This window comes from Puma concolor, chromosome C1, assembly GCF_028749965.1.
Source record: "Puma concolor isolate L17-30 chromosome C1, mPumCon1.1.hap2, whole genome shotgun sequence".
NCBI classification, from domain to species: domain Eukaryota; kingdom Metazoa; phylum Chordata; class Mammalia; order Carnivora; family Felidae; genus Puma; species Puma concolor.
In genome coordinates, this window is record NC_141674.1 from 61893926 (window position 1) to 61914437 (window position 20512).

Genomic DNA, 20512 nt, shown 5'->3' on the forward strand with positions numbered 1-20512 from the left:
TGAGTTCGAGCCTCATATCAGGCTCTGTGCTGGAAGCCTGCTTCAGGTTCTGTGTCTCCCTCTCTCTCTCTGTCCTTCCCTGCCTCTCTCTCTCTCTCTCTCTCCCACTCAAAAATAAACATTTAAAAAAAATCAATATAAAAAATTCAACAAAAAGCAAAATATATCTATGATGATAGATATAAAATGGTTATTCTTAACGTGAGTACCATCTGAGGAGGGGCATGAAGAAGGCTTCTGGATTTCTAAAAATACTCTTCATCTTTATCTGAGCTGTGGATACATGACAGTACATATGTGAGTATACATGCAAAAATTATCAAGCTATACACTTACAATGTATGCATCTTTTGTTTGTCATACTTCAATAAAATAATAGTTACAAAGGTATAAGGATATAGAAAGATCTTGCAATTATTGGATAACAGTAACTCCTTTTCTTCTTGGAGTAGAATAGATGGCAAGACTTCTTCAATTAAAAAAAAAAAAAAAAGAAAGGGGGTGCCTGGGCGGCTCAGTCGGTTTGGCGTCCAACTTCAACTCAGGTCATAATCACACAGTTTGTGGGTTCAAGCCAAGCCTCAGGCTCTCTGCTTCAGATTCTGTGTCTCCCTCTCTCTCTGTGCCTCCCCTGCTCATGCTCTGTCTCTCTCTCTCAGAAATAAACACTAAAAAAAAAAAAAAAAAAAAAGAAGAAAGAAAGAAAGAAAGAAAGAAAAAGAAAGAAAGAAAGGAAAAATAAAGATATTTGCTTCCAGGGCAGCCTCACCTTCCAGCCTTCCAGTTTCACTCACCAATCTGTTTTAAATTCATGGACAGAAGATGATTTAAATTCATGGACAGAAGAATACAAGGCATTTGGTGGAAGGAAAATGAGCCTGAAACACAAGGAGAGATACTGACATTACCATCCTAAATTAATCTAAGTAAACAAAACATCTCAGAGCTTAGAATGAGAAAAGAAGATAAGGAAAAAGATAAGACATGAATGGAGAAGCCAATGTCAAATGCAAGAGTCCTATAAAGGAGAATTAGGAGAGCTAGCAAATCAATGCTCTGCTTTGGAATCAAGGTCTAGCTGTTTAACACAGTTTTATTCCTATAAATCAACAAAGTAATATGAGAAGACACCCTGAATGCTGACAGATATGTTGCTGACACTTTGGACTCATTTCATGTGGTAGAATGGCCTACTGGGAAACAGTTGCCTGTGGAAGACTAAGGTGGACTGCCTCTTCTAAACAACTCCACCATCTAGCGAATTCCCATATGTGTGTAGCTGGAATCTTCCTTTTTCTAGTTGTATTAGCTTTCTTGGGCTGCCATAACAAAGTATCACAATTAAGAAGGTCAAAAAAACAGTTGTTTTATTATGGAGCCCAGGAATCCCCAAATTAGGGTGTCAGGAGTGCCATGCTCCCTCCAAATGTGGTACTTTCTCCTACTTTCTGGTGGTTCCTTGTCTCATGACAACATAACTCTAATATTCACATGGTGCTCCCTATGTGCAGTGTCTCTGTGTCTAAATTTCCTTTTTTTTTTAAAATAAGGATACAGTCATGTTGGATTAGTCCTTCCCTAATGACTTCATTTTAACTTGATCATCTGCAAAGACTCTATTTCCAGATAAGGTCACATTCATGGGTGTTGGAGGTTAAGACTTCAACATCTTTTGGGAGGACACAATTCAACCTATAACACTAGTCTCCAATGTCATTCATCTTAATACTAATGAACTTTTAATTGTAGAAGACCACGACCTCCTTCCTAGGATTTCCTTTGTGCTACATTTGTGGCAGGATTGAGATGACATCATTCATACCCACAAATAAATCCCCTGTTCATTCTCCTCTAGCAGTGTTTCAGCAATTGCTCATAAACTCTTAGAAAAGTGTCCTTGTCTAATATCAAGAGTTCTAAGGCTTCTAGAAGTCCAGGGATCCCATCATAGTATAGATATAGGTAAAATCTCTAGTTAATCCACACTACACAACCAAGTGGAGAGAAAATTGCAATGGTAATGTTTCTTCAACTGTCCACCTTATTCATCCCCTTTTCTATTACCTACCTTCCAGCCTCACTATCTTCTGCCTGGATTATTTTAATAACCTCCTAATGGGCTTCTTGCCTCCAATCTTGTCCCACTCAAACCCATTCTCCACTTTAGACCCAGAATGATCTTTCTAAATCAGCCTTTCAATTACATCACTCCTCTCCTCAAAGCCCTATAATAGCTTACAACTGCTGTCAGGATAAGGTCCCAAGTTCTGATGCCTTTCAGGCCCTTATTTAAATGAATTTCAATTCTTTTCTTTTTTTTTTATTTGTTATTTTTTTTTTCAAAGAGAGAGACAGAGTATGAATGGGGGAGGGGTAGAGAGAGAGAGAGAGAGAGAGAGAGAGAGAGAGAATCTGAGGCAGTCTCCAGGCTCTGAGCTGACCCAGGGCTTGAACTCACAAATTGCGAGATCATGACCTGAGCCAAAGTCAGAGGCTTAACTGACCGAATCACCCAGGTGCTCCTGAATTTCAATTCTCTACATTCACCCTGTTTCTCTGTCTTCAGGTCATTGCTCTTAGTTTTGTTTCTGCCCAGAATACACTTTCCATATTGTCCCTTTATTTTATGTGGTTAACCCAACTGAGCTATTAATTCTTGCATAATACTTTCCTGACTCTCCAAAGGCTAGATTAGGTGCTGCCTTCCACTACCATAAAGTATTGCCACAGCATTCAGTGCTTAATTCTTATTGTAGCACTTACCACTCTATTATATTTACCTGTGTACCCTTCTGTTTTCCCAACTACTCTTTAAATTCCTTGAGGGCCAGCATCATACATTATCTTGTTTGCTGTTCTATTCTTAACACCTAGCAGTGCCCCCTTCACAGAGTAGGTACTTAGCAAGGCTTTTCTGAATGGGTAAATTAGTAAAATAACCAAATCTTTCAAAGGAAGATATTTATTTGGTCACTCCTAATATTTAATTCCTATCAACAGAACTGTCCCCAAGCTTATTTTAGAGAATAAACTTCACTAATCTCAATTCACTGGAATACAGCTCTCAAGTTACCAGATACCAAAAAAGCAACCTTTTGTGTAAGGTAAACTCATGTTGGACCCCATCCCAATACCATTAGCTGCCGATGCCTCCAAAGCACCTCATTACAAGGTGGCCAGTCTTTAAAAGCTTGGACACCAAAGATGCATGACTAAAGTAGACGTCTCCCTCAGAAGGCAAACCTTCCCAGCACAAGAGATACTTCTGTGCTTTGCTTCAGAACACAGAAATGCCTCACATACACAGAAAACACATGAAAGACAACAGGTATTCTGAGATGTTAAAAAAATATATAGAATCGAGGACTTTGTGCATAAAATAGAGCTCCTTAGTTTGGCAAATCAAGTTTAATTCACACACACACACACACACACACACACACACACACACACAAATACACTATTCATTGGAAAGAAAAGTGTGAAAAATAAAAAAAAAATAAAAAGAGGAGAGAAAAAGTCTGCACTTTAAAGGATCTTATTACTCTATCTTGTCAAACTAGAATCATGAAACTGCATAGTTTTCCACAACCTTTATGTCACCTTGCAAGAAGAAAATCAAAACAAAACAAAAAGCTAGTACATTTTTTTTTTGTAAAATAAAGAAGCACACATATGATAATTTGGCTTATCACAAAATGCAAATTTTGAATGTTTCAGAGAAATACAACATTGTTGTAAGCTAATGGGTTCTTCCTTGTAACTATACATCAGGACACCTATCAAAAACATGTCCAGTCAAGGGTTTGACATAGTTTCAAAGCCAGGCCATTAATCTGGTGACAGCACTCCATTAAAGTAACTCTGCAAATCATTTTATTGGAGGAGTGAAATATTGGAGAGAGAGTAGGACCCCTGTTTACTGTTGTTATTGACTGATTACAACATGATTGTTTGGGGACAAGCCAGTTGTTTGCATCTTGTAGAAAGATAACAAAGATAAAGAAACTCCCATTTGGAGCATTTCAGCTTTTTAAGGGGATACATTTCTCTTATTGACTCTCCACAGTAAATAGAAAGAAATCATGTTTTTCTATTTTAGGTGGGATGGAGAAGGGCAGATTTCATTTAACGTGTAATTAATATATACATTTTGTTCTATGAATAAACTGTATGTAAACTTCAACAGAATTCTGAATGCTTTGCTATCTAATATCCTTACTTTGTACATAACTAAAGTTAAATATTTGTTCCTCAAAATATATAGTTTAATTCCAGACATGGAACTGATTCTGAACTCAGGTTTGGCTGCTCACTGCTCAAAAATCAACACTCAAAAGAAAAGTGATGTTGGGAAAGGAAATATTATTTTATTCAGGAAGCTTGCAACCTGGAAAGATGGTAGACAAACATCTCAAAGACCATTTTCCCCTTCCAGGTGAAGTCAGAGAGTTTTAAAGGGGAAGACATGGAAAAAGGGAAGGGGGCTATGTGCAGGAGAAGCAGGTGCCCAGGTGGTTACTTGTATGTGGACATGACCCTGAACAGACTTGCTGGCATCATTGGCAGCTGTTTTCAATGTAGTCAGGCCTTATCTTCTGGGAAACTCTGGTCCTTCACTCCTCAAGGCCATTGGTCTGCAAATCTAAAGGAAAGTAGGATGGTTCTGCTGCAGGCCAAGGGATTTGGTAAGAAAGCAAGGAGTGCATAAGTTTGAACCAAGTTAACCCTTAAGACCAGTTAGAATGTTGCTACACTTCCTCAGATTTTGGTTTTCAATAGAGAAATGACAATAACAGGTAGAAAAATATCAATCTAACTAGATGAACTGAACATCTCTAATGGTTGCATTTACCAGCTTTTTAATTTAATCTAAGTTTGACACTAGGAAAACTCATGAGATTTATTTGGGGCCATTCCTCTCAGGTACATACTCAATGCTCCATTATATAAGATAGCAGAGTGAAGGAAATAGCAAAGATAACTTGAAAATCAGTCCCTTCCCTAAACCTCTACTAACACATTTCACAAAGTACACTTCAAGTATTAATGATCAAGAAAATGGCCAAAAGATGAGTAGCTAAAGAGAAAAACAGAAACAAGGACCCTGGAAAATGTGTTAACTGTATGATTAATTCTCAAAATACTCCTTTATTAGGCAGAGTAGAGAAAAAGGACTGTTCCATGGAAGAAAATGCAGGCCCAGATTTCTCCTGCTGGGTGTAAGTAATATACACATAGATGTATAACATATTAAGAGATATAAACAGAGAATAAACACACCAGTTTCATGGGGCAGTGGAATAAAATATTAGTTCTCTAACTTTAGAAGGAGGCAGAAATTGGTTAAGCATCTTTCGCTCATTTATAAAATATCCTGATACCTATAGATACTATGCTAGGTTCAGGAACAGTGGTCAGTAAGACAGGTACAATAACTGCCTTCGTGAATTTATTAGGAAACACATAGTAAGTACATGACTAAAATTAATTAATCAATTAATTAGTTAATATCTTTAAAAGTCTGTCAGAAAATAAAGGATGATATGAAAACTCAAAACAAGGACCTAAGTCTGAGAGAGAAGTATCCTCTGAGGAGGAAAATTTAAAGGTCACAAGAGAGTAATTCAATTTAACAAACATTTATTGACTATATGCTATTTGTAAGCTAACACATGTGGCATACACTTTTGTGTGTATAGTATTACACTTTGTGATAATAAAATGTGGTCATACAATGAAGCCATTCACAACTATAATAAGAAGTAGAAAGTGCTGTCACCCAAGAGAAGTACTGATAAGTTTTAGGAATATTAGACAAGAAATTCCTACTGCTTCATTGTCTTATAAGATTAGTTAAAGGAGGAAAGACATTCCATGCTCATGGATTGGAAGAACAAATATTGTTAAAATGTCTATACTACCCAAAGTGAAATACAGAATTAGAGAAAACAATCCTAAAATTTGTATGGAACCACAAAAGACTCCAAATAGCCAAAGCAATCTTGAAAAAGAGAAACAAAGCTGGAAGAATCACAATTCTAGACTTCAAGTTATAATATAAAGCTGTAGTAATCAAAACAGTATGGTACTGGCACAAAAATAAACACACAGATCAACAGAACAGAATAGGAAACCCAGAAGCAAGCCCACAAGTACATGGTTTATTAATCTTTGACAAAAGAGGAAAGAATATGCAATGGAAAAAAATAGTCTTTTCAACAAATGGTGTTGGGTAAACTGGACAGTGACATGCAAAAGAATGAAACTAGACTACTTTCTTACACCATACACAAAAATACATTCAAAATAGGTTAAAGACCAAAATATGAGACCTAAAACCATAAAACCATAAAAATCCTAGAAGAGACCAGAGGCAGTAATCTCTTTGACATTAGCGATAGTAACATTTATCCAGATGTCTCCTGAGGTAAGGGAAACAAAACAAACAAACAAACAAACAAACAAGCAAACAAAAAGTAAAGTATTGGGACTACATCAAAATAAAATGCTTCTGCACAGCAAAAGAAACAATCAATAAAATATTTGCAAATAAGATATTTGCAAATGATATATCAGATAAAGGGTTAGTATCCAAAATATATAAAGTGATACAACCCAATACCCCAGAAACAAATAATCCAATTAAAAAATGGGCAGAAGACATAGACAGACATATCTCCAAAGACATACAGACAGCCAACAAGCACATGAAAAGATGCTCAATATCACTCATCATCAGGGAAATACAAACCAAAAGTACAATGAGATATCACCTCACACCTGTGAGAATGGCCTGTCAGAATGGTTAAAATCAACAACACAAGAAACAACAGGTATTTGCAAGGATGTGGAGAAAAAGGAACCTTCATGCACTGTTGGTGTGAATGCAAACTGGTAAAGTCACTGTGGAAAACACTATGTAGGGTCCTCAAAAAGTTAAAAATAGAGCTATCCTACAATCCAGTAATTGCACTACTGGGTATTTACCCAAAGAATACAAAAGCACTAATTCATGGGGTACATGCATCATGTTCATGCAGCATTGTTTCCAATAGCCAAACTATGGAAGTGGCCCAAGTGTCCATAAATGGATGAATGGATAAAGAAGATATGGTGTGTATATATATATATATATATATATATATATATATATATATATATGACATATTGTCATTTGCAAGAATATGGAAGGAACAAGAGGGTATAATGTTGTCATTCAGAGAAAGATAGATACCATATGATTTCACTCACATGTAGAATTTAGGAAAAAAACCAGGGGCTCCTGTGTGGCTCAGTTGGTTGAGCACCTGACTCATCTTCAGCTCAGGTCATGATCTCACAGTTCATGAGTTTGAGCCTTGGGTTGGGCTCTGTGCTAACAGCACACAGCCTGCTTGGGATTCTCTCACTCCCTCTCTCTCTCTGTTTTCTCAAAATAAATAAATACACATTAAAAAATAAATTAAAGAAATGAATAAAGGAAAAGAGAGAAAGAGAGGAAGAGAGAGAGAGAGAGACAAACCAAGAAACAGGCTCTTAATTACAGAGAACAAACTGAAGGTTATCAGATGGAAGGTGGATGGAGACATGGGTCAAATAGGTGATAGGGATTAAAGAGCACACTTATCACAATGAGCACTGAAAAATGCACAAAATCATTGAATCACTATACTCTACACCTGAACTAACATAAAACTATGTTAACTATACTGAACATAAAATTAAAAATCTAATAAGAAATAATAACAGACAAAAGATTAATTAAAAGAAATTGAAAATAGACAGCAATCAGATTAACTGAATTATAGTAGTGAAAGGTATACCTCTCACTGACTTCCCATGACCAGGAAAGGACAACTAAGCCTGAGTGAACAGCTTGCATTCTGTATACAATAATGCCTCGCCCTAGGAAAAGTTCTCTCAACACATCTTCTAGGACCAAATCCTATAATAACATGAGAACAATGGTCCCAAGGGGCCTCCAGAGCTGAGCTTTCCAGTGGGCCATGGTGGTTATAGAGCTGTTAATTTGGGGCTACACAGTTCAAATTCTACTGGTTTCAAAGCTTCCATTTTATGTCTCCTTATTCAATAGGGCTAAATTAATATTACCCTTACGATCTGAGCTTTTATTTAGGAAAACTATTAGAAACCTGCCACTCCTTTTATTTTCCTTTATATCAGTAGAAATCCCGAGCCCCATATAAATCCAATAGTATTATGTGTATAAATGGTACTTCAATGAATGAGTCAACTGGTAATGAGTATACATGCAGAGCAGTATTGGCATTTAGGCAAGTTAATCTCAGTGAAGTGTTTGCTCCTTTCTTTAAGAAGAAATCCGAGTGGAGGGGAGTAGCTAAGATGGCAGAGAAGTAGGTTCTTCCTTGTCCCTCAAACATAGGTGTATTGAGGTCAGATACACCTCAATAATTGAATCACTTTCAATTTCAATTTATTGAATCACTTCAATAATTGAATCACTTTCAATTTATTTCAAGTAAATAATTGTACTTACTTTTGTAAGTACAAAACCCAGGAAATAATCTGTGGAACAGCAGAAAGATGTCCACAGTTGGAGAGAGACAGCTTGGCAGGACTGAGGTGCATGTATGTGAGTTGGGGGAGATAAAAAGGTGGAGCTATGACAGCAAGGGGACCCTTTCTGTGGAGACACAAAGGGAGAGAAAGAGAAATGTGTTGTAAAAGTGCAGCATCAAGTTAGTACAAGAGGAATACCTCTCTGGGCCATGGACTAGGGAGTGAGAAGTACTGAGTGTCCCAGTTCTTTTTTTGCAAACAGCCTTTGGAACTGAAACTCCGAGGTTTTGGAAGTCCGTGACTTTCTATGGAGCAGAGCCTTGGCACACACTCCTGGGGAGGAGGGAGCTGGCCCCAGAGTGCATAGAATGTTGTAACGATCTCTGGGGCACACTGGGAAAGAAAAGTCCCCTTCCTGGAGCACTCTGGGAGGAGGGTTGATTGCCTCCCCAAAGACAAAAGACCCTGCAGGTGCCAGCCAAATGCCTTTCATCAGCAGGGTGGAGAGGCTCTACTCCAGAGGAGAGGAGTAGATCTGTACCATGCAGGGTCCTTAAGACTGCAGGTTTTGAATCCCAGCCATGCACCAAGGAGAAGGCATGGGAAAACTGTGGTGCAGGGCAAGCTGACTGCCCTGACTAGTCTGTGAGGGCTGCCTGAACAGTGTGGGTTGAGATCCCCACTGGGGAGGAGAGATTGAGGTGATGCCATTATTCCCCCAACACCAACACAGTGGGACTTCAGAGAGCACAGTGGTCACCAGTGGAGGCAGAATATGCTTACACAAAACCCTGCCCCTCTGTGCCTGGAAACTGCTTATTTATTGGAGAAAGACTGACTGACCTAATGCAGTTGCCCTCTCCTCCAGACCAGCACAGCCACTACCCCCACCCCAGGCACCAACAGACAACTCTTCTTTTTTTCTTTTTTTCCTCCTTCTTATTTTTTTCTTTTGGAATCAGGCTCATAGTTTTTGATTCGTTTTTTTGTCATTTCTTATTATATATATATATACAACTCTTATTACATATATTTGATCAGGCTTTTGTAATCTATTATTTTTCCTTCTTTTCTCTTCTGCTTTTTTTTTTAATTCTCTTTTTCCCTTTCTTTTTTCCTGGGATCAGCCTTATAGTTTTTGATTCTCTATTTGGTTTTCTTTTCTCCCCTCTTTTAAATTTTTTTTTTATTTTTATTTTTAGGGGATCGGGGTTTCCCGACCTTTTTTTCCCCAGGGTTATTTCAACAAACAAATCAAAACGCATTTAGTGAAAGTTCCAAATTCTCTACAGCTGCAAGCAAGGAGGAGCTCTACAGAAGACTGAGCAAGTGGGATAGAGCAGCAAAATATAACAGCAGAGTGCAACAGCATACACCAGAAACACTTGCTGAAGTACCAGGCACTGGACCATGTATGACCCCTTGTGGTATAGCATGACTCTCAGGTACAGGGAACATAACAAGCTTTCAAAACACTCAAAAGACAGAAACTCACCCAGAATGACAAGATGGAGGGATTCTTTGAACAAGAAAGGTCAAGAAAATATTATAGCAAGAGACTTGCTCAAAACAGATATAAACAATATACCTGAACAAGAATTTAGAACAACAGTCATAAGACAAATAGCTGGGCTTGATAAAAGCATAGAAGACACCAGAGTAACCCTTGCTGCAAAGATCAAAGACCTAAGAACTAATCAGGATGAATTAAAAAAAAAAAAAAAAGCTATAGCTGAGATGCAAAAATAAACTAGATACAGTGACAGTGAGGATTGAAGAAGCAGAGTAGAAAATAGGTGAAATGAAGATAAATTTGTGGGAAATAAAGAAGCTGAAAAAAAGAGGGAAAGGAAACTATTAGATCATGAGGGGAGAATTAGAGAATTAAGTGGTTCCACGAAATGAAACAATATCTGTATCATAGGAGTCCCAGAATAAGAGTGAGAAATGGGGGCAGAAGGTATATTTGAATTATCCAGCAAGGCTGTCATTCAGAATAGAAGGAGAGATAAGGACTTTCCCAGATAGACAAACCAACTAAACCAACCTGGCAAGAAACTCTAAGGGGGACTCTCTGAGTGGAAAGCAGCAAATACTACAAAGGACCAGAGAACATCATCAGAAACATGAAATCTACAGATAGCACAATGGCCCTAAATTCATATCTTTAAATAATCACTCTGAACATAATAGACTAAATGCCCCAATCAAAAGACATAAGGAATCAGAATAGATAAAAAAATAAGGCCCACCTATATGCCTCTTACAAGAGACTCATTTTAGATCTCAGGACACCTGCAGACTGAAAGTGAGGGAATGGAGAAGCGTCTATCATGTTAATGGAGGTCAAAAGAAAACTGGAGTAGCTATACTTCTGTCAGACAAACTATATTTTAAAATAAAGACTATAACAAGAGATAAGGGCATTATATCATAATTAAGAGGTCTATCAAGAAGAGCTAACAATTGTAAATACTTATGCCCCAAACTTTGAGGAACCCAAATACATAAATTAATCACAAACATAAATAACTCATTGATAATACTACCATTATTGTAGGAGACTTTAGTACTCCACGTGCAACAATGGACAGATCATCTAAGCAGAAAATCAACAAGGAAACAACAAGTCTGAATGACACACTGGACCAGATAGACTTAACACATATATTCAGAACATTTTATCCTAAAGCAGCAGAATACATATTCTTCTTGGATGCACATGGAACATTTTTCAGAATAGATCACATATTAGGTCACAAATTAGCCCTCAATATGTACAAAAAGATTGAGACCATACCATGCATATTTTCAGATCACAACATTATGAATTGAAATCAATCATAAGAAAAAATTTGGAAAGCTCTCAAATACATGAAGGTTAAAGAACACTCAACTAAAGAATGAATGGGTTAACCAGGAAATTAAAGAAGAAATTTAAAAATACATGGAAGCAAATAAAAATGAAAACGTGACAGCCAAACCCTTTGGGATGCAGCAAAGGCAGTCCTAAGAGGAAAATACATTGCAATTCAGGCCTATCTCAATATTTGTGTATTGTATCCCAAATACACAACTTAACCCTATACCTAAAGGAGCTAGAAAAGGAGCAGCAAATAAAGCCCAAAGCCAGCAGAAGAAGGGAAATAATAAAGTTTCTAGCAGAAATAAGTGATACAGAAACAACAACAACAACAACAACAACAACAAAAACCCAGTAGAACATATCAATGAAGCTAATAACTGTTTTTTTAAAGAATAAACAAAATTGATAAGACCCTAGCCAGACTTCTCAAAAAGAAAAGAGAGAACCCAAATAGATAAAATCACTAAAGAAAGAGGAGAGATCACACCACAGAAATACAAACAATTATAAAAAAAAATACTATGAAAAATTATATGCCCACAAACTGAACAATCTGGAAGATATGGAAAAATTCCTAGACACTCTCACACTACCAAAACTGAAACAGGAAGAAATAGAAAATTTGAACAGGCCCATAGCCAGCAAAGAAATTGAATTGATTATCAAAAATCTCACAACAAATAAGAGTCTTGGGCCAGATGGCTTCCCAGGGGATTCTACCAGACATTTAAAGAACAGTTAATACCTATTCTCCTCAAACTGTTCCAAAAAATAGAAATGGAAGGAAAGCTTCAAACTCATTCTATGAAGCCAGAATTACCTTGATTCCAAAACCAGACAGAGGCTAAAAAGAATTATAGGCCAATATTCCTGATGAACCTGAGTGCAAAAATTTTCAGTAAGATACTAGCGAATCAAATTCAATAGTACATTTAAAGAATTATTCACCATGATCAAATGGGATTTATTCCTGGGCCACAGGACTGGTTCAATACTTGTAAATTAATCAATGTGGTACACCACATTAATAAAAGAAAAGATATGAACCATATGACCTTTTCAATAGATGCAGAAAAAGCCTTTGACAAAATACAGCATGCTTTCTTGATAAAAAGTCTCAAGAAAGTAGCTATAGAAGGAACATTCCTTAACATCATAAAAGCCATATATGAAAGGCCCACAGCTAATATCATCCTCAATGGGGAAAAATGGAGAACTTCCCCCTAAGATCAGAAACATGACAGGGATGTCCCTATTGTTGAACTATTTGCCACTATTGTTGAACACAGTACTGGAAGTTCTAGTCTCAGCAATCAGACAACAACAACAACAAAAATAAGAAAGAAGGCATCCAAATTGGCAATAAACAAGTCAAACATTCACTCTTTGCAGATGACATGATACTGTATGTGGAAAACCCAAAAGACCATAAAAAAACTGCTAAAGCTGATACATGAATTCAGCAAAGTTGCACAGCATAAAATCAACCTACAGAAATCTGTTGCATTTCTATACACTAATAATAAAGCAGCAAAAAGAGAGATCAAGGAGTTGTTCCCATTTACAATGGCACCAAAAACTATAAGATACGTGGGAATAAACCTAACCAAAGAGGCAAAAGATCTGTATGCTGAAAACTACAGAAAGCTTATGAAAGAAATTGAAGAAGACACAAAGAAATGGAAAAACATTCCATGCTCATGGATTAGAAGAACAAACATCATTAAAATGTGGATATTAACCAAAGCAATATACATACTCAATGCAATACCCATCAAAATACCAGCAGCATTCTTCACGGAGCTAGAACAAACAATCCTAAAATTTGTATGGAACCTAAAAAGGCCCCAAATTAGGCAAAGCAATCTTGAAAAAGAAAATCAAAGCTGGAGGCATCACAATTCTTGACTTTAAGCTGTATTACAAAGCTATAATCATCAAGACAGTATGGTATTGGCACAAAATCAGACACATATACAAATGGAATAGAATAGAGAACCCAGAAATGGACCCACAAATATATGGCCACCTAATCTTTGACAAAACAGGAAAGAATATCTAAAGGAAAAAAGACAGTCTCTTCAGCAAATGGACAGAGACGTGTAGGAGAATCAACCTGGACCACTTTCTTATACCATACACAAAAATAAACTCAAAATGCATGAAAGACCTAAATGTGAGACAGGAAACAATCAAAATCTTACAGGATAAAACAGGCAGCAACCTCTTTGACCTTGGCCACAGCAACTTCTTACTAGACATGTATCCAGCATGGAAATACAAGCAAAAATAAACTATTGGCACCTCATGAAGATAAAAAGTTTCTGCATAGGGAAGGAAACAATCAACAAAAGTAAAAGGCAACCAATGGAATGGGAGATGATATTTGCAAATGATATATCAGATAAAGGGTGAGTATCCAAAATCTGTAAAGAATTTACCCAAGTCAATCCCCAAAAAGCAAATAATCCAGTGAAGAAATGGGCAAAAGACATGAACAGACATTTTTCCAAAGAAGACATCCAGATGGCTGACATAGGAAAAGATGCTAAACATCGCTTATCATCAGAAAAATACAAATAAAAACCACAATGAAATACCACCTCACACCTGTCACAATGGCTAAAATGAACAACTCAGGCAACAACAAATGTTGGTGAGGATGCAGAAAAAGGAGAACACTTTTGCACTGCTGGTGGGAATGCAAACTGGTGCAGTCTCTCTGGAAAACAGTATGGATGTTACTCAAAAATTAGAAATTAAGCTACCCTATGATGCAGTAATTGCACTACTAGGTATTTACCCAAAGGACACAAAAATGCTGATTTGAGGGGGTGCATGCACCCCAATGTTTATAGCAGCACTATCAATAAAAGTCAATTTATGGAAAGAGTCCAAATATTCATTGCCTGATGAATGGATAGAAAAGAGGTGGTGTGTGTGTGTGCGTGTGTGTGTGTGTGTGCGTGTGTGTGTGTGTGTGTCTGTGTGTGTTTAATGGAATATTACTCGGTGATGAAAAAGAATGAAATTTTGCCATTTGCAACAACATGGATGGAACTAGAGTGTATTATACTAAGCAAAATAAGTTATAGAAAGACAAATATAATTATTTAACTCATATGTGGAACTTAAGAAATAAAAGAGATGAACATAGGGGAAGGGAAGGAGACTCTCAAATACAGAGAATAAACTGAGGGTTGCTGGTGGGGTATTGGGTGGTGGGATGGACTAAATGGGTGATGGTCGTTAAGGAGGGCACTTTTCAACATGAGCACTGGGTTTTACTCCTGAAGCTATGACAATACTGTATGTTAACTAACTTGAAATGGAAGGAAGGAAGGAAGGAAGGAAGGAAGGAAGGAAGGAAGGAAGGAAGGAAGGAATCTGAGTGCCTTCCTAGGTAGATGATAATGAAGATCCACCGCCCTCCTCTTACAATAACAAGCTCCCATTAATTAAATGCTTACTGTGTAGCAGACCCAGAGTAAATCATTTAATAGTAAACGATTGAGTTTCCCAGTAAATCTATGAAGAATGCTACAATCATCTTACCGATGAGGATGAGGATGTTAGTTCACTTATTATCATTCAAAATATATTTTATACTGGCACATTTTCCAACTCTGGGAAGACACATCAGAGAGATTTTTGTAAGGTACTGGAGGTTGGACCCAGGATTTGAACTCATAATCTTATCTATGATTCCATTATTCGCTCATTGTTAATAGTGGTTAATCTTCAAAACTTTCATGAAATTTCACTTTTAATTAAACTCTGACTTTCAAGTTCAGAGATGAGAGGAGAAAAGAGTTCTCTTCAGGTGAAATATGTTTGTTGGTATCCAAATCACATTTCTTACACCTACAGAGAATCCTACCTGCAGCCACGGGCCTCTATCCCCTGCTGTGCAGAGAATGTGCCATGCAAGTTATGGTCTATATGTACACTTTTATTTTAATTTTAAAAGGATTTTTAAAGTGGCTAAATACTAAAAATCAAGTTAAAAACATGTTTTAGGTTTTTTTTTCTTTTAACCAATTCATTGACTCAGTAGACATTTATTAATATTCTTATATCTCCTCTTTGCTGATTTCCTGGAAAGTAATTTCATTTTCTTTTTTTTTTTTTATTTATTTACTTGCATCCAATATGGATAGTCCCACTCCCTAAATAGTTACATTAAATCTGTAAGAGTTACTCCTCTACTGATTCAATGATAACATGCCAGGGTTAAATAAGTTCACTATGACTTAAGGTACCAGAAACGTACAAAGTAGAAATGAACAAAGTAGAATCATTGGTATAAATCTTTCACTTCATTAAGGAACAAAAAGATATAATATATATGATGCAGTAGAGTCCACGAATGACTAATCTGATTTTTAGTTGCTCTTGTGATTGATAGCTGCAGAATCCCACCTTTCTTTTCTCTATTTTTGCACAATGTTCAAACAAATCAATTCTTTATTTATAGAATTTTTTTTCACAACTTTAAAACTGAGAGAAAAAATTAAATGTATATGCCACTGTGCTGTTGGTTTACCATTTTAAATACATGTTTTTCATTTGGAAATACTCAGCATTATGGGCTAAAACCTCTGTGGATATTTGGCCAATGATGCCAAAAGTCCAAGACAAATGAAACCTCTCTGTGTGATCCAGTTTTACATACAATGGAGAGAAAAAAATTTATAGGAAAACAGATCATTAAGTCTTGTATATTACTTGTAACAATAATATTTGTGATTTTTTTAACTATACAAAAGATGCACTACTGTGTTTTTCTGAAAATGAAAAGTTCCATAGATACTTTTATAACTTCAAGTAGGACAATGTCATCTGAAAAAAAATGTTCTTATGATAATTTCTAGCCTAGCCATTTAGCTAAGGTTGAAAGTGAACAATACAAGATATTTTTATGTTTATTGAAGTGCTGCTTTTTCACACATGAATTGATACAATTTACTTCATATTGCTTACCTGTTTTAGCTATTTATCATAGTTGGTCAATTCATTTCAAACACAGAAAGTGCTTTTCTCTCTCTGCTCATTTACAGTCTGGGAAACTTATAGATGGTATGAGACACAAGTTGATACAGTTGCTGCTGTTAACAACATCGGTCAATTGTCAACTGTGTGCACAGTATCAGATTGCATTAGGTACCCTGGAAACCTGTAAGAAGATGGATATTGTTTCTGCCCTCAATGAAAGTGCAGTCTAATGAAAATCATATAACACACTTTTGGAAGCTTAAGACACACTAGAGAAACACATTACAAATATTTCAAGAGCTATAGGCTCAATTGTTAGGCTGATACATAGAAAAATGTCTCTATTTCTTTTGTTCAAAAAAACGTTCATTGGGATTCCATTCCTAGTAACCAATAACATTAAGGACAACAGATCATGAAAGAAAAAGATGGTTGGCAATGAAAGACTCAATGATCTATAATGATAACATGGTAGTGCAACTTTACAGAAAGCTTAATAAGCCCTGGAACTTTACACACATTGTCTCACTTAATCCTCATGATAACCCTACCCACAGAATTGTCCCCATATTCCACATGAAGTAACCACGGCTTAAAGAAAATAAGTAATTTATTCAGCTCATATAGCTAATAATGGCAGAACTGAACTTGAAAACAAAATGTTCTAACTCCAAATCCAAACTTTATTTCCATACCCAGTCTCTCAGGCCTCTTCACCAAGTCAGTCTAATTCTCTGGATTATTTCTCCTTGCTACATTGCCTAAATCTACTCTCTGACTTCGGCCAATTATTATTATCTCCTTCTTCTTCCTGCTAGTCTTTCCCCCCTGTGCTAAACTGTGTGTTATCAATAACCACCACTTCCACCAGAAACTGCAGCCTCTACCTTCTGCATGGGCACCAGCCCTGGGCACCTGTGCTTCTGGCTGGAGCACTCAGGGACTCGTCCAATCCTCCAGCTCTGCGTTTCTGGCCTTCTCTTCCTCGGCTCCTCCTAAACTCCCTTTACTCACCAAATACATTTTGAAGCTGAGACTGATACAATCCCCAATCTATAAAACTCCTCTTTCTCACCTTTATTTGTATAGTTGCCATCAATTTTCAAGGGACAATTCAAGAGAAAGGGAAGGAGCATTAATTGAGCAGCTTCTGTGCCTGTGAACTAGCATTAACGGAGACAACCTCTGCCAGGTCTTTTGCATATTATCTGGTTTTATTTCCAGGAAATCTGTTAAGTTTATTTATTTTGAGAGAGAGAAAGAGAGAGTGTGTGTGCACACAAGTGGGGGGAGAGGCAGAGAGAGAGGGAGAGAGAGAATTCCAAGCATGTTCCCCACTGTCAGCGCAGAGCCCATCATGTCTGACACTTGACTGAGCCACCCAGGTGCCCCTGTTTCCAGTAAATATTTAAAACTTAGGTAATTGCTCACTCTCCTGGGTGTTTATGGTATTTATTGATTCAATTTAACCAATGTTTGTCTAGTGCTCATTTTATATCAGGCACTGTGTGGGCTGCTGATTAGAAAATGATGAGAGGAAGGGTGACTGGGTGGCTTAGGCCGTTGAGCGTCCCGACTTTGGCTCAGGTCATGATCTCAGGGCTCATGGGTCGAGCCCCACAATGGGTTCACTTCTGTCAGCACAGAGCCCACTTCAGATTCTCTGTCCTCCTCTCTCTCTACCCCTCCCCTGCTCATGCTCTTTTCTCAATAATAAATAAAAACACTTTTTAAATTTTTGAAAAAAAGAAATGATGAGAGGAAAGGTCTCTAACCTCATGAGCTTCACAGCTATGAGAAGAAAGTCAACAGGCAAATATATCACTGTGTAATAAGAAATAATGACAGTTATGTATAGGGCCATTAGCACATATGGGAGGGACACCACACTCAGAAGGGAATAGGAATGGTAGAGTGAGAGACAAAATTTTCCAAGAAAGTTATATGTAGGCGGTCTCTAAATTAGGAATATGGTAAGCCAAAGCATGTAGGTGGTGGGGCAGAACACTCTAGGCTAAGTGACACCATCTTCAGAATGGCTGTGTGTATGGGGTGGGGCACCTGGGTGCCTCAGTCAGTTAAGCTCAGGTCATGATCTCATGGTTTGTCGGTTCGAGCCCCATGTCACGCTTTATGCTGACAGCTCAGAGCCTGGAACCTGCTTCGGATTCTGTGTCCACCTCTCTCTGTTCCTCCCCCACTTGCAGTCTCTCTCTGTCTCTCAAAGAAAAAAAAAAAGAAAACTCTTACGAATGGCTGTGTGTGATTGGAACACAGAGTGGTAAAGCCCAGATGGAAACAAGCTGGGAGCCAGAAGGAGAAAGGAAGTTTTAAGGGGCTCTCTGTGCCATGCAAAGTGCTTAGATTTTAATCTCAAGGCAGCAGGGAGGCATTAAGAATTTATTTTTTAGCTAAGCAGGTCTGGATTTATATTTAGAAAGAGGTATGGAGACAGAAAAGTTGGATTTAAGTTGGATTTAAGCAGATACATTGCAGTATATCCAGGGAAAAGATGACAAGGGTTTGAACTAGTGAGAGCAAAAAGTACTTTGACTTAAGAGATAGATTTTAAATATTTTAAATGGAAAGAGTTCATTCATTTTTAGATGAAGGGAAAGGGACACTGTGGAGTAGTGGGATCCAGACTGATGCCTTGGTGTCTGCCTTGAACAGAAAGAATCAGGAAGAGTAGCCTTGGTGGGATGGAGAAGGGTGCAGCAGGTTATAGCTTGAGGTGCCTACCAAGCTTCCAAATAGGGATACCCAGTATACATATGGGTATGAATCAGTTGGGAGGGATCACATGTTCTCTAGTATTGTATTTACCATTTCATGGGCACCTTTTACCTGACCAAGATTTTTTTTAATAATTATTTCTTTTTAAAATTTTAATTCCAATATAGCTAATATACAGTGTTATATTAGTTTCAGGTGTATAATATAGGGATTCAACAGCTCCATTCATCACCGGTGCTCATCACAAGTGCCCTCCTTAATCCTTATCAACTATTTCACACATCGCCCCATGCACTCCCCCCCCCCCATACCAACTTTTTGTTTTTGTTTTGTTTTGTTTTAATCCCTTGAGCAAAGAAGGTATTGTCTTACAATTCTTTGTGTTCATCACAGGCCAAGCACAATATATTTTGTATAAGTGGGAGCTCTGCAAAGATTTGTTTCTTGACAAATGGATTGACTGATTGCTATGGGTTGAGTCTCATACATATTAAGTGAGGTTGGATAAAGTTTGCCCCGGAAGGCTTTTATAGAGGTTTTATGTGGGAAGGTTAGAAGAGCAGCAGCATAGCACATTTATGTAAACCTTCTACTCTAAGTATTTATGTGTACCCTAAATACTTGGTATCCTGGAAACTATTACTTACATATTTTTGAGACTAAAGATTCTGCTGCACTCCATTTTAGCCCCAGTTAATTTCATGGTATATGGTAGGTATTCAACAAATACTTGTTGAATAAATGTACAAATTACAATCACCAAGTCACAGTTTATGTATCACAATCACTAGGTTATAGTTTATGTAAACAGTTATGTGCACAGCTTATATACTACAATTGTAAATTTTGAAAGCCCATATTTAATAACAGTTACGTTAAATAATAGATGGAGTTTATGTAATTTTTACCATCCAGTAATCACAAAGTATCTTTGTTTGCTATCTTTGTGATATATTTGTAGTTGGAGTCTGTCCCTTTATATCTGAGCAATTCTGCCTCCATCTGCTAGTGATACCAGATGGAGGAGAGGCAGGGAGACCAAGAGATTAATGAAGCAACTCATCAAGTTGTGCGAAAGGCAAAAATATATAAGAAAATCAAATCTGTTGAAATGCCCTTTCCAAAGAGTGATAGTTGCATATTGTATAAGTTTAAAGTTTCTGGAGAAAAAAAAATAGAGGAAACTTCTGGAAGATAAAATTGCTAATGACTTATAAAGATGTCCATTTTGAAAAAACACAGGATATCATCTTCTCCCCAGTGTATATGTTACAACCTGGTAGCAAAGGACATTAACTCTTTCTGACCATAAGGGTGAAATTAACTACACTGGGGAGTACAGAGTCCATTAGTGAAAATGGTTCCCCAAGG

The 20512-nt window shown here is 37.2% G+C and overlaps 1 protein-coding gene across 1 annotated transcript in view; it reads right to left on the minus strand.

The window, feature by feature from the left end:
- Positions 1 to 16398: 16398 nt before the first annotated feature.
- Positions 16399 to 20512, minus strand: part of LRRIQ3 (leucine rich repeats and IQ motif containing 3) — a 257386-nt gene continuing 253272 nt past the window's right edge. Inside the window, exon 10 of the transcript XR_015254801.1 lies at positions 16399 to 16586. The gene's annotated coding sequence lies outside the window, so the exon portion shown is untranslated. The remainder of the gene's footprint in view (positions 16587 to 20512) is intronic.